Here is a 15,970-nt window from a genome sequence, read left to right as displayed (position 1 = left end):
CAGAGATTATACAAATGCCCTTACATGGATGAAGGATGCAGAACCAGAAAACAACATGCCCCACATGCACCCAGACACATCCCACTGTTGCACAATAACTGTTGTGCCCATCTCACATCAATTCCTTGTCTTTTTGGTTCATTGTAGTGGTCCTGTTAATTTTATATTTGTGTTCAGTAGCTCCTCAAACAAAAATTCTTGACAAACTGCTGAGTGTGAGCAGACATGGATCCCCTGTCCCCCAGCTATTGGAGACTAGAGCAGATCTGCACAAAAATCACATTTAACAATTAGTTCAGAGCAAAATAGAAAATAAGGCTCCCTTTGAACCTACTAAAATAATTTTTCCCAGCAAAGCAACACCTGAAGGCTGTAAATGCACCTTTCTTTACAATATACCTTCTCCTGCTGCTGCCTTCAAGGCCAGGCTTCCTGTTTTCATTTTTGTCTGCTTCTCACAGGAGATACTGCGTGGTTTAGACATTCACCAAAGGAACATTTTACACTGACTGGGTGGGATCAGACCAGATGAAAGGCTGAGCTTTACCTTGGCATGCACATAGCAGATTACTAGAATCCTTTGTAGGATTTAAAGTTATGAAAATCATCTCTCTTTTCAAATGTTTACAGATAATGACTTCTATTCACACTGTGGTAACAAAATAACAGCTAGGAATAAAACATTCAAGATCTTGGAGATTCCAAAGACAGGAAAAGAACAACAATTTCAACACTCTTTTATCCCTTACACTCTTAACATTTTGTTTTTCTTTGTTTCTGTTGCCCAACAATGGCACAAAAACGTGATTGTCAGAACAGGTAACATCTGATGATATGTCTCAAGATGAATATTCTAGTAGAGAGGAACAACATTTATACAGTCATGATAATTGATACGGCTTCCTATTATATCCTGAGACAAACAAACCCACTGAAGGATTATAACCTGGCATATCAAGAAAGCTTGTCGTAATTCATAGTTTGGAACACAAAAAGTATTATGGTATTTGAAACAGAAGAGCCTAAAAAACTCCACTTAAAAAGCTGCCAACAAAATGAACTCTGAAAGCCTTGTCTGAGACTCCCTTCTTTTCCAAACACGATGCTGCTTATTATCCAGTCTGGTGTCACCATTAAAGAGGAGTGTAGGGGGAAGATGTGGGAGGGTGCAGACATCCCTGCTAATATGGATTTTTTTTCCCCCATGTGCATTGTGTAACAGCACACACAGAATTCACTGCATGGCAGAGAACAAACTCCCAGTCCAAGGGTCCTTCCAGTGGAAGGTGGGATGCCTTACCCTGCCACTCCACACATCTCCCACAGATAAAACAACACTCCCCAGAGCTGTCAGCTTAAAATTGTTCAGAAGCAGCAAAAAAAAAAAAAAATTAAAAAAAAAGATAAAGGGGAAAACCACTGACAGAACTACAGTCTAGACTTAAAATACTTCCAATTAGAAAGCTTTATTACCATTTTGAAGGAGACACATACCCCACACAGTCTATTACGCAGCCCCAGGAGGTTTGCTCACATGAGTAAAGCCTATTTACATGGATGCAGGCTGGGAAGTGTTAGCCTTGGTTAGCTGATACAGCTCCTGCAGCTCCTCAAGGTATTTCTGAGCAACATTTGGCCTCTGTCCCTCGTTCAGGCTACTGTGACTCTGATTACAGAACCAAGCTGACCCTCCAACTGCCCAGATAACACATTTGTTGGATTTCTCTTGGAAATCCTTGTAACACAGAGGGCTGCACCCATGACCTTGATCCAGCAGTAACTGGAACAACTCCCTGCAAGTACTGGATTCCTCTCCAAGCAGAGCTTGGCCCCTTCCACACAGTGAGAATGGTTTTCTCACATAAATGCATCCTCTGTAAAGATCACTTTAGGAATCAGCCAGGCTTTGTATGTTGTAATGTGTCACAACTCCTTTCAAGGGGAAATATGAAACAGATGTCATCAGAATTGGTAGACAGGGAGGCGAGAAAACACAGCCTCATATCAAAGTACACAACATTACCCTGCTGGATTAGCATCCAGCACAGCTCCTCTGCCACAGCTCCCAGTTCAGCTGCAGGAGGGGAGTGGTGTCAGTCAGCAGCAAGGAGAGGAGAGGGCTGGGCAGAGGGGCACCAGGAGTCCTCACTCCTGTGCCACAGGGTCAGAATCCAGTTATGGGCAACCAAAAATCTCTGGCATCCAGTTGGAGACTGTGGGGAAAACTTGGTGCAGCCTCTGAGGTCTCTGAAAACAAACATCCCCCTGGCTCCCAGTGACTGAAACCAAGGGACTCCTAAGCACAGCTCTGTCCTCTCTCCTTTATTCCATTTCCCAGGAGAGGGATGTGTGGGAAAAGGTCCAGTCCTGTCAGCTTTTACAGATGATAAAACTGTGAACACAAATGTTAAAAGCCACAAAAAATCCGTGCATCAGAATCCTGCCTCTTCCTCACTGTACTTGACATCACTTATCTAATCTAGTGCAGTTTCCAGATACATTAGAGAGATTAAATTCCAACAAATTAATAATGATGATGACACCTTCACTGTGTACCCAGTCAAATGAGAACTTGCTGCCTTTGGATGGCGATGAAATATAGTCCAGCCCTAACAGCTGGAATATAACGCTGTTTTCCTACCAGCCATCTGGCATTCCAGAAGAGTATTCCAGCCACTGCTGGCTTCTGACTATTCAGACAGTGTCATCTCAGAGCCTGGAGGTCACCAGGGCATCCTCATGCTTCCCCTGGCAAATGGAGGGAGGAGAGGGAAGAGCAGGGGTGGCAGAGGTGTTATTTCCCCCCTGATTGTGACACAGCATTTTTGGAAAAATGTGTCCCAACCACGCCATAAATGAAGGATTTGTGACCTACACAACAGCATTTGACTAATCCTGAGCTGCATTTTTTCCAGATGGCAACCAACCCACTTAATCCAAGTTATTAACAACTGGCAGTGCTCAGTGCTGTCCTCACAAGAATTTATTTGGTGGTGGTTTTCCTGTTTCCTGGATATAACCACATTGACTTCAAACACCTGTAAGGGAAAAATTTTGAGTGTTGCTGTAAGAGAAGCAGGTGCTGTGTGCCTGAATCCTGGAATCCTGTGCTAGGGAATAAGGAAAGCTCCTGTTAAGGACAGTCCCTTTCCAGGATGGCTCCAGTTCCCTGCCAGCTGCCTTCACATCTCCAGAGAGCTGAAGCTCTGCCTGTGAGCCAGGTCCTGTCATTTGAGCACAGCTGCTTCATGAGGCTGACCTAGATGGATCCAGATGTTGGCTGTTCTAGGCCTGAGCTATTTACTTAGGTCAGATTCTCAGCCTTGGCATTTCCCACTACTTAAGTTGCTCTGGATTGACACTGGTGGAGTGGAGCCCAAAGCCAAGCCCTTTTTACAGAACTATTGTCTGTGAAATTAGATTATACTGTGAAATCAAATTCATACCTTGTTTTCATTTAAGGATGTAGAGACAACACAACACGATACCTGAGACAGGATCCTGATCCCTACCTGGCTCCTAAAAACAGAGACTACTGACTTGCTTGTGGCTATATCAGGACCAGGTCAAGCTTTGCAACAAAGTTAAGATGCTCAAATTAACACAAAAATACACCACCAGCCAATATTGGGCCACTTTTAATGCAGCTTTTAAACTTTTGAGTTGAAACTGCAACTTTAAAAATAGTAAGCTATTAATCTTTCCCTTATTTTCTTGACTCCTATATATCTTCTCCATCGCAGGCAGGTACCAGCTGCCATATTCCCATTCTTCATACTCTGCACTCTGCAAAAAAAAAGAGGCCCCTGCTGGCCAATTCTTGTTTAAAATTGTGCATAATTGATAGTGGCAAATCTACCCCAGCTGTGTCTAAAACCTCTCCAGGGGCAAGAAAAACACTCTCTGTGACTGTCATTAACTACTAAATTAGCAAGTGCTCCTGGCAGTTTACAACGTATCACATCAGTCTGCTTTAAAAAAAAATAAAAATGTGAAGATCAGATGCCTGTGTGATGTCAAAGTTACAGCAAACTTTGCTGGCAGGACTTTGACAGACCCTCAGCTAAATCAGAGCAAAAAGAACAGGAAGCAGAGAGTGGAAGAAAGAGAGGGAAAGAGACAAAGTTACCTCCTTTTCCAGGCAGCCAGATAGAAAACACCGAATTCAAGGGTACAAATAGTTGTGCCTTTCATGAGGCACAGAAGATCTCACACCATATGGAGATATCAACAGTGTTCCTGATGCTATGGCACAATTCCCCATGGGAAACAACTCTCCTGGAGGCCTCTGTTCTGGCAATGCAATGGTTACAAGTTTTGTAATTGAAATATAAAGCTGAGAAAGAGCTGAGGTTGAAGTGTAAGGATACAGAAGTTCCTGAAAGGCCACCACAGGTCCAATCCTTGTGTGATCCCCAGCACAACACAAGCTCCTCCCTTCGGTTCACAAAGCAGCCAAAGCAAGAGGGGAAGGAAATCACAGAGTTCTCACAAATGCATGCAAAAGCCTTGGGTGCATCATGGACTGAAGTGGCAGAGGGACAAAACCATCTCTAAAAACTGCCTGAATTTGGGTAAACTCTAAGACTCTCTTTGTTCAAATTGACCATATTATTAGCTTTTAAAAGTTTCAAAAAGTGCTCAAAACTGTACAAACTTCTGGATTTTACAAGCAGAAAGGAGTGGGATGGCAGCTTTTGCCAGGGTACAAAAATTATCAGCATTGCTAAAAGGTCTTTTCTTTGGGGTGCACCACTGAGTGATCACAACAATATGATAAATAAAGTTAATGGTCCAAGTTGACAGGTACGAGGAGGTTCAGATTTGAATCCAAGCACCTAATTCCAGATAAAACCCTGACCATTTTCTCTTTATTGACTTTATAGCCAGAGATACTGACTTAGATCAATCAATTCCCCTTGAACATCCCCTTCCCTACGGCATAAAGACACCTTGAACCTGGAACCTTGGCTAAGCCTCTTCTCAAGCACCATGGCCCACACACAGGATGCCAAGCACGTTATATTTCCACAATCACATTCTGCATCCCCAAAACCCCTCTTAAAAATTAAAACTGGTTACACAGATCCCACCTACCTTCTCCCAAGTCTTGTTCAGGGTTCAGTGCAGCTCTCACCAGGTGTTTTGCCCATGGGTAACCAGACTACAAAGGCTCTGCTGAGGCTACACCCCTGACTTGACATGAATCACAGTTTATTCCCTACCCTAAATACTCCTCCTGCATGTCTCTGCAATGGATAAAATGATCCTTATCTCTTATTTATGGAAGGAGCTGTTGGGAGGTTTTATTCACTGATTTCTTTCAAACTCTGGGATATCTTCTGATGAAAGATGCTTGATGCTATTTTGGGAAGTAATTTCACCCTCTAGGTTTCAACCATAAGGGAAAATATACTGCATAAACACTAAAACACAGGTTAATCAGCACAAGTGTTTTGCTCATTGAGCTTTTACAATGATTCATGGCATGACAAGCTATTTCCAGACACTGGATCTTTTCAAATGGATGCATTTCTGTTGAATAACTACAAAAGGCAGCTAAGTGGGGCCCTATTCCCAGGACATGGCTGCTGGCCAGGGGAGTGAGATGAACATCCTTCGTGGCTGCAGATGTTCTTTCCCCTCACCAGCAGTGCAGAGTTATGACTCTGTTAGATCTTTTCCACCCCCCAGCTGGATGAGCTGGGCTCCAGCAGCCCAGACAGCCCAGGTGACAAGGTCCCTCCTGTGTCCCATCCCACCAGCCTGGTGGCTCAGTGGCACCCCAGCAGGTGCCACACCAGCTCACCCAGGGGGAACAAGCACTGGTGCCTGTCTGACAGAACAATGGACTGGGTCTGGAGCTGGGATAAAGCAAAGCAGCTCCACGGATTCACAGCAGCAAAGAACCCCAGGCCTTTGGGCAGCCAGAGCCCTTCCGTGGTCTGCAGGACTTGGGGCTGTGCAAACACTACAGAGCACAGTGAAAGGCACAGAGAGAGCAAATGTGCTTTAGGATTTGCTTTGGTGCATTTTTAAAGCTTCTTTTGAGGTGGCAACATTAACTCTTTCTTTGTGTAATAAGTGGCTTGGATGCATTAATAGCTGCATTCAAAACTGCTTTACATTTCTCCCCTCATTTCTATTCTTTGCCTCCTCCTAACTCTCAGCTGTTATTCCAGCATCTTTGCATTCCCCCTGGATTTCATTCCAGTGGTGCTTTATGAATCACAGAATAAGATGGCAGCCAGCAGTGCTTTAGAGAAGTGTGCCTGGCACGATTTCTGCCCTGCACAATGTTAATCAAACCCCTTCTCAGATAATCCACAGCCTCTGCAGCCCCAGAGGCCCAAGGTCAGGAACCTGAACCCTCTCCCACAAATGCAGACGTGTTTCCTCAGATCCCTGCAACCCTGCCCTGCGATAATTAGATTCTGCTAAGAAAATCTGGAGCAGAGCAACAACTCCAGAGTTAAGCACCAGCAAACTCATCTCAGGACTGATGCCTTTGCTACCTGTCTGCAGCTTGGCACCAGCACCTCCTGCCCCTAACGAGGAAACCTCTACTCTTCTTCCTTATTAAATAAACTGAATCAAATTTAGAGTAAATGATGTTTAACCCCCACCCCCAATATTTAAACACTAACTTTTGTCGTTAGTAAGATATTTGGTATGTAAAAATAAATAAAAGAACTGACATCGAAGAAGTGTATGATTTGGGGGCAAAGGGAGGGAATAAAAGAATGGATTATAATGTGTCATTTTATATATGTGTCAAAAAAACCCAATTTCATAATAGGGAATAAAAATTCCCTGTTTAAATACTGTCAAATAAATCCTCAAATGTAATAGGGTTCACTTCTGGGGAAAGGAAAACTAAATCTGATTAAATATTAATGTGGCGTAGTATTAATTAAGAGAGAAAAAAGTCCATCAAGAGAACCCCAATATGTTTACTGTGTCCCCAGGAAGCTGGAAAATTTCACAATCAAGTGTGTAAATGTTCTAAAAAAGGGTCCTGAATATTTTATGAATATTTGTCATAAAACAGAAATAATAACCACTGTGCAGAGCTATTAGAATTAATATTTATGCTGCCTGCCATGAAATATTCATGGGGACAGAGAAAGGGGGGCCCGTAAGACAAGAATTAATTTACATTGGGCTTGGTTTACCCGCTGGCTTGATGTTTAAAGACGGCTTGACAAGGCTCCATATGAATCCGTCAGTCACTTGCAGCGGTAGGTGGGGTGAAGGCAGGGGGAGGCAGGGGGGGAGCAGGTCCAGGCTGCTGACAGCTCACAGATTGAGTTTCTGACAGCCCTTAAAAAATCTAAACGGCCCCCCACCTTTTTTTCCTTCTTCCATTGCCCAAGGCGCTCTGTACTGCCACCGTTCATCCGATCTCCCCTTCCATCTGCTGAAATTAAGGAATTAATGAGCGCTATACACTTTACAGCAGGCCCCAGGAATGTTTACTGGTGATTAAATTATAATGCAGCCGAGCTGTATAATTCATGAACCAATTAAAGGAAGTGTTAGTTGATTTGATGGGATGAGGACGTACAAAAAGCATTTAACTAATAGGGAACCGTGGGCTGCCGGGCGCTTTGGCTTTCTCGGATTACGCGGCTAATTGCTCTGCTTTATAGGGCTGTCACAGATAGCCATACATATTTCATTGTTCTCAAATACTTCAATTGTTTGCTTTCGTGTTGCTGCTGTAATATGTAGAAGCCCAGCCAAACTTCAGTGTAGTTAAAGCACTACTCTGCAAAAGCAGGTTGCTCTGGGAGGAGGGAGGGACGAGAGGGGCACGAGGAAAAGGCTGGCTGAAAAGGAGTAACTTAAAGCCTCGGAGTTAAATGTCACTCAGCAATTACATGATTAAAAGGTGCAACATATGATAGTCTTTTGTTTTACAACTTTTTGGACACTAATATTCTATGCTGACTTCACCGTGGAGAAAATATTGGTGTGCTGAGCTGCTTTTTGTGTTTCTAATACTCAGGAGTGAATGAGGAAGGTGGAGAGGAAAGTGTATTAAAAAATCCAGCAAGGAAGAGCTAGATTGCAGTGGTTATCAAGAATAACACATTGTGTTTAAACTTAGGTGGTTTGATATTCTAAAACATGCAGGAGATGAAGGAGTTTGATCTCCTCTAGAGGAGAATGTTCAGTGTCTAATTCAGAGAGCTGCTGAGTCCTGCGAGCTGCTCATCCCAACAACTCCAGTTTGTTGCACAAGGAACGGGGGAATTTGCCATTCCTGCTGTTTCACAAAGCACTCCCCCACAGCTGACAGGCCACAGGGTTTGATGAAACACATTCTCTGGATTTGAAGGGGCCTATCAGTCAAGTTACTCCTCAGTCAAAAGAGGCACATTCATCCAGCAGTGAAATCCCCAGGCCATATCCAGAGGTATTGCCAAAGAAATTAGGTACCATCAGATAAACATCTCACACAGGCACTATTTTGTGGTTAGACGCTGGAATCTATTGAGTAAACAACAAACTGGGTGAATATTGGATTTCTTTAGCTCAGTGATGAAGACTGCACACCTCTGTGTGTCCCTGGCAAGGTGTTTTGTCACTCACCTGAGGGACTCTGTGGTAAATCCTGACCTGCCTAATTTGGAGCTTTCCATTCCAAAGTGTTGTACAAACAACAGCTCAGCAACTTCCAAGATAAGTTATTATGTAAAGTTTACGGTTCATCCATTTCCTTGCACCTGTTCCATCCAGGATTTGGGTTTGGAAAGCAATCCCCCTGGAGAGCCCTCCACCAGAAATCAGGATGTCTTTGCAAGCCAGGTGTTCAGCAGGGAGGCAAGAGACCTACATTTAGTGATTAGTTACTTTATTTTCTAAAAAGCAGAGCAAACCTAAGTGGCCCCAGAAAGAAGGAGCTGCACATCCTATTTCCCAGGGCAGCACTCAGATTAGCAGGCTTGGGGCAGTCTGGGTGGAAAAAAACCTGGGGTACTAAAGAAAAAAGATTTCTCATATAGCTTGACACTGATGTTAAAAAGCATGAAAATTAAAAAAAAAAAAAAAAAGTCCCTTTATTTAGAACTACCATATATTGCTAGTTTGTCCCCAGTTTCTGAGTTAAGTGATGCAAAACTTTGGCTTAGTTTAACAGGTAGGCTCTGAAATAAGGGATAATGACATCAGTCACACAGCAGGAAAAACTTGTCATCAACACACTGGGAGGCTGAGTAAAATGGAAATTGGATTGCCTGCTCTAGAAAATAGGAAGGTTAAATTGTCTGGGAGATGAAGTTGATCCTAAACTCACCTAAATGGGCAGTGCCTTGGCTGTGAAATCCAACTTCCCAGATAATCATGGGGACAGTTCTACACACTATATGTGATCCTGGGGAGCTGTGAACTACCCATTGTAGGATTAAATAAATCTGCAATTTGGTAAAATCCATTAAACGACATTTCTGACATTGAGCACTTGGGACAGCAACAAAGAGCATTGGTTAATAAGAAAAAAGTGTTTGTGCAGAAAAACTGAGCTCAGACTGTCCCAGGAACAGCGAGCAGCACTGTGGGCGTTACATGGGAGAAAAGCAGAGGTGAGAGCAGGCTCAGGAATCACTCTGTGCCAATGATTGCTAACAGGAAATGTCAGAACTTGGCAATGTCAAGGAATCACAGGCACTGCAGAAAGTATTTTCTTTGTGTCTTTTGAAGTGCCCTGGATACAATCAATCACACAGAAGAAAACTCCTATATTTCGGCTCAATGTGGAAAGGGCTATTTGCATTTCAATATGTTCAATTTATCCTGCCAATAAAAACATGGAATCATGAAGAAGAGATCAGGCCATTGGAGTGAAAAACAAGAGATGACATCCTGCAGACCCTTCAGATAAAACAACTTCTTGTTTGTAACATTTCTGTTGACGTCCTAATATTTCTGAATGATTGGGTTTTCAAATGAGATCAGTCAGCATGCAAATAAGGAAACAGGATCAAGACATCTCCCGTATCTGATTGGATAGAGAAATTATCAAAAGACCCTTTTTTCATATCAAATTTCCATCACAAAAGGTCAAACTTTCAACTCCCATTACTTTTGCTAACTGCATTTCACTGTGCCTGCCAGCTCATTGCTACTGCTGTTTTCAGAAGAAAAACAGAGAAGTAACAAACAATTCCATCTTCTCCCACATCTGTCAGACAGGATGGACAAACATTTTTTAATCTTATTCAATTTTTGTCTACAGCCCTAAAACCCTTGCAGCCAAAACATCCTTTCTAACCTGCTTAGCTATTCCTAGGTTGCTTTTATTTTTCTTACAGGTTCTCTTCTTATTTTCTAGCCCACAGATTGACAGAACACCAGCTGTGTTGCCAGAATGTTTTGTCCTACAATTTGGCCATTTAAAACACTTTTTGATGTGTGCTTTCCTAAAATATATGTCCCTGTGTTGTCTGGCTGGACTGCTGCCTAAATACACAAGTAATGGATGTTCCAGAAACGGCCCAAAACTCAAAGCACTCAGCTCACACAAACTCAGAGGAGCACCTCAGCACCCCGAGGTGCCATCCACTGCTTCTCAGGTTTAAAGCTGAATTTTGAACAGCAGGATTAGCAAGTGGGGCAAGCACAAGAAAAATGAATTCATTAGTAAATTGGCAGGACTAGATGTATTCATTGCTACTGGTCCCATAAAAATTCTTCCTCAACATCATTATCACTGCAACATATATAACCCATCAGATCAGTACCTAGAGGTTTCTGTTATTCTGATTTTCTCTGTTGTTCTTATTACTCAACAACTAAATGCTTCACAAAGCCATTTCCTACAGAAATATTTATGTTTGCAAATGTTTATTAGCCCCTCTATCATGATCAAGCTTTTATGAGCACTCTATACAAAACTCTGAATTAAATACATAATTCCTGCTCTATCAGATCTGTGTTTGTCTATTTTACACAGCCAGGCACTGTGATGAACCACAGAACACCTTACAGAAAATCTAATTTACATGGTAAAGATATTTCCATCCACACTGTGTGTGTGGGCTGGTGATTACAGGAAGTTAATGAGGACGAAGAGGATGGAGGGTTTAAATTCTATTAAAGGCTTTTATTCATTGTGCTGGTTGTCCTGAACAACTTCTTCCAGGCTCTGAACCATCATAAACTGGAAGGAGATGGAGGAAATGTCACACAAATGCTTCTGAGTTGCTCCACATCACACAGGTGACCACAACAGCTCAGCTACATGGAGTAATCCCCTGGAATCTGCTCTTCCTGGCAGCTCTGAGCCAGGACCAATGAACAACTCACATCAGGAGCTGTTCTCCCAGATTACTTCCTTCATCTCTGATTTTTTATTTTTCTTTTCCTGTTGACCAGAAGTGCCTGTGGTGATTTGTCAATGTCTCTATGTAGTAAATAAACTAAAATTCTGGCCTCTCTACCAATATCAGATCAATGTTCTCAGCTCCTTGGTGTCCAACAAACGCCAGATGCAGAATACAAGGAAATTTTTTGCATGTAAATTCTTGGGAATGGCTGGAGCTGTGCCAGGGGAGGTTTAGGTGGGAGTTAGGAAAAGGTTCTGCCCCCAGAGGATGCTGGGCACTGTCCAGGCTCCCCAGGGAACAGGCATGGCCCCAGAGCTCTAGGAGCAGTGAGACAACAAGGGACATGGTGGGATTGTTGGGGCGTCTGTGCAGGGTCAGGAGTTGAACTCCCCAATCCTTGTGGGTCCCTTCCAGCTCAGGATATTTTATGATTCTATGAAAATAACAGTGAATACATTTTATCTATAAGTCTCTGCTCTTCAGAAGTCTATTAATATTGACATACTAATCATCAGGCCACTTAAATGGATAAAAAGTCTTTATCTGAAAGGTTAAAATCTGTAGTGTTCTCTTTTTTCCTGAGACATGTCTGGTTAAAGGTATTTTGAGGATGAACTGAGGATTTCAGTCACTAGGTAAGGTCTGGAGCTCATGGGATTTAATAATGAGCTCTTCAGAGTAGATGAAGAAAATATAAAAGATCTGCTGACTGGAAACTATATTTGACATTCAGATACATTCACGACTGAGGTGTGGGATTCTAATGATGAGTAACTGCATGGGAAGTTATTCACTCTTGGATTGATTGCACAGGCAACTTTTAAACAGAATGATTTTTCCTCAAAAAAATACTCTAGTTCAAACAAGACTCTGTCTGAATCTGTTGTGAATTACAATGTGTTTGGAATTAATCAGATAGAATCTGACATTTAACAAAAAAGAAAAAGATGGATTTTTCTTCTTAGAACTGTTTTAAATGAAGACTCCTGTTCCTTAAAAGGCCCAACCACTATGCATAATTGTTTGTACCCAGAAACAAACTGAAGGAAAGGGCACTCACCTCCACTTGCAGCTTGCACATACCAGGAAAATGTGAAAAGCTGAATGTTTATATTATTTCCTCACTAATATAACAGAATCCTGTCTAACACCATAATGAAAACTACCTTTTACAAAATCAAATCCTCTGGTTCTTCTGAGGGCAAAGCTTCCAGGTTACCCAACAATTAAGAATTTTCCAAATGCACAGTTCAGACAACCACACAAACTCAGCAGCACAGACTTTGTGCATCTTGTAAGAATGAGGAATATTCACAGATATCAGCCCTTTGCAGAATGTTTTTTAAGGGCAGGGAGGAAACCAGAACAGGTTTTTGTGTTAGCTTCCAGTAAAGAGCTTACACTGCCATTACCATAAATCACCCCAGAACATCCACAGTGATAGAGCACCTTTCAATAAAAAAAATACTGCAGCTTCCTTCAGAAGCACTGCCACTTGCCATTTCTTTGAGGTAATCAGATAGCCGTTAATTAATAAACCTGTCGGGTGAATCGTCCTGCTCTGGTCATCATTATCCATTCTGTAAGAGAATCCTGCTCTCATCACTGCTATCCACCCCATAGCTTCCAGCTCAATTAACTTAATGCTATGCAAATGAGAGCCTCTCCTCATCATTAGCTTATAGCCCACAAATGTTAATAACATAATTGGGCCTTCAACAGGGTAATTAGACACGATTTCTTCCATTAGTCTTACAAGGCTAATTATTGTTGATAGGAGAGAGGGGATGAGTCCCAGTGCTGCATGCAAAGAGGGGCATCTGGTTAAAGCAAATATAGACAAAGCATCAACAAGGTAAAACAACAGTTAAGACCCAGAGCAGGGTCAGGTAGGGGTGGAGTGAAGGAAGACATCACCAAGAAAAACTTAGGAACCACGGGAGAAATTCTCTACAAGACAAGAAATAAATCCAAATATTCAGCCTGATGCTGGAGCTCTCCTGCCCTTAGCAGTTGAAACAACGTGACGCTTAATAAATCCAAGGAAGTTCCTCTCAAGCTTTTGCAGACAGAACAGTTGGGAAGCTGTGCTGCTCAAAACTCCAGGTTTGAGTTGCAAATGTGCAGCCACAGAGAAGACCTTGAGAACTGAATTCATTCCTCCATTTCCCAGGTTATTATGTCCAACCATTTCTCCTGCCACCACTGGTTTGGCTGTGTTTGATGACAAAACTTTTCTGAGGAACACTTACTTGCTATAAGAACCAGAGGAAACTGTCTCAAGTTGAGCCAAAGGAAGTTTAGAAAGCAGGAAAAATATTCTCCATGGAAAAGATGGTTGGGCATTGGAAAAGGCTGCCCAGGGAAGTGGGGCAGTCACCATCCTTGGATGTGATCAAAAATGTGTGGATATGGCACTTGAGGATGTGGTTTAGTGGTGAACACCATGGTGGTGTTGGGTGGAAGGTTGGATTTGATGGTTTTAAAGATCTTTTCCAACCTTCAGGATACTGTGATTCTAATTACAAAACTGGAGTACACTGAATTCATCAATAATCACAGAGCAAAATGCATGTCAGCAATTTATTCACAGAAAGTTAATAAAAAACTGGATTCAGTCTAATGGACTGGCAGTAATACTTCTAACAACAACAAAAAAATGGCAGCAAGTTTCCAAATTTAAATTATATTTTGGCTGATGGAATGAAAGCTAAGGATTTGTTCCTGTGCCAGTTAAACCTGTGTATCCATGGAGGTTAGAAATGTACAACTGCAGACAGAGTTCTGTGAGAAAACTGGACTTTTAAAAGAAGAAAGAAAACTTCACAAAAATATGGCAAGTTCTCCATATCCACCACCACTTAGCTTTGACAGTTCAGTGTCTTGCTGCAAAGTGTTTAAAAAAAAAAAAAAGTAAAACTGAGGAGTGTACAGGACTCAAGGGGTTGAGAAAACACATTATCTCTTTATTTTGTATCTTTTTAACTTTGGGGCACATTCATAGCCAGTATGATTCCTTTGATTTCACTGCAAGTATGTGAGGAGGTACCTTTTCTATAGACTTGTCCTGAAAGTCAGCTTAAATTATGTTCACAGCTATTGTAGCTTTTACTAGAAGGCTAAATGAAACCATAACTCTTTTAACCTACTGTACCTTGACCTTTGGTCAGTCTCTCAACAGAACAGGATTGTTCACTCAGTGAATATCAGTGGGATATTAATCAGCATTCATGTCACAAGAATTATAGAAAATTTTTTAAGAATTATTTTTATCAAAGCATGACAGTGCCTTACTGAGTTAAGGGATATAGAACCTGTTAGGAAAGAGTAATCTTTAAAAGCCTCTGTGGAACAGATAAAACTCTTTCACAAAATTTATTTCACAGGATAGCATTCTGTAATATGGAATTTTACAAACATAATGGATTTAGGGACAGAAAATATGATCTTTGCAAAGCATGGAAGCCCTGGGTCACCTCTTACACCTGAGTCAAAGGAGGTCAATTTAAGTGATAGTGATTAATACATTTATGTGGCTGTAGGTGATCCAAGCCCATAGAATTGGATCCAGTGCATCTGTCAGACATCAGGGATCATTCCCACATCTTTCCTGCAGAATAAGCCATGGCAGGATTCAGTTCCCCTCTCTTAAATTGCCCTGCACTTACTAAATTTACTCACTAGAAAATTCTGAGCAAATATCTTGTTCCAAGGCAAACAGCAGTAAATCCACTGATGTTTTAATGAAGATTACACTTTCTAATCCTCGTGGTAATGACAAACCAGTCTCCATTCAATATGCAATATTACTTGTCAGTTTTAATCACCAAAACTGTATTATATTTGCTACAGACTGATGCACTTGTCTTCCCAGACCTTCAGCCTGGAGAATCCAAGCAAAAAAAAAAAAAATCCAATGCTTGTTCTGCTGAGGGTTTTCTCCATGGGCCAATTTTGCCACATGAGCTGTGAGTAAAGCCTTACTCTGGGATTAGTCCCAGATCCAACGAGATCACTAAATCAGAGCACAACTGGCACAATCCTGCCCATGTTTTTACCTCAGGAATTCTGAATTCCAGTGATTGTGGAGTTCATAAACTCAGTTTTAACCTGTACAAGATGTAAGGGTGGCTTTAGTGCATTTATTCAGAAGAATATTCAGCCAAATTCAGCTACCACACTACTGAAGTAATCAGCAAGATACTGACATGATGGGAGATGCTGGACAACACTCCTTTCCCCTTGGGCTTCCTCAGTCACTTAAAGTCTTTATTTATTTAGTTCTCACACATGCAAAATTCTCCTCAGTTTTATCTACACGTGTCCTCTTACCAATGAAAAGTAAATGCCTTGGTTAATTAAATTAAAGTATGCTGCCATATCTTTATATTTAAAGATATATTTTACTTTATTTATATTAGCTCACTAATTTTTAAAAGTTTTTCTGGTTCTAGGCAGATCTCAAAATCAGTATCTTCATTACAAAAACACTACAAAATCACCCTTGCATGTATATATTTTTTTATTTGTGTTAACTACTGAGTTAATTAAGGAGAAATTTTGAAAATTATTCTTTAGACCATGAGGAAATAGTCAGAATTGACAAAGTACATCATATTTTACCCTGTGAGACCAATCAG

The 15,970-nt window shown here is 41.6% G+C and overlaps 1 protein-coding gene across 1 annotated transcript in view; it reads right to left on the bottom strand.

Moving 5' to 3' along the window:
• The window catches only part of AK8 (adenylate kinase 8), a 65,405-nt gene that overhangs the window by 3,213 nt on the left and 46,222 nt on the right, over positions 1 to 15,970 (bottom strand). The window lies entirely within an intron of this gene.

This window comes from Pseudopodoces humilis, chromosome 22 (genome assembly GCF_049639895.1).
Source record: "Pseudopodoces humilis isolate 2021_Gansu_Grassland_sample_001 chromosome 22, ASM4963989v1, whole genome shotgun sequence".
In the NCBI taxonomy this organism is placed as follows: domain Eukaryota; kingdom Metazoa; phylum Chordata; class Aves; order Passeriformes; family Paridae; genus Pseudopodoces; species Pseudopodoces humilis.
Note: the sequence above shows the minus strand (reverse complement) of the source record. Positions and strands in the feature narration are given on the sequence as shown.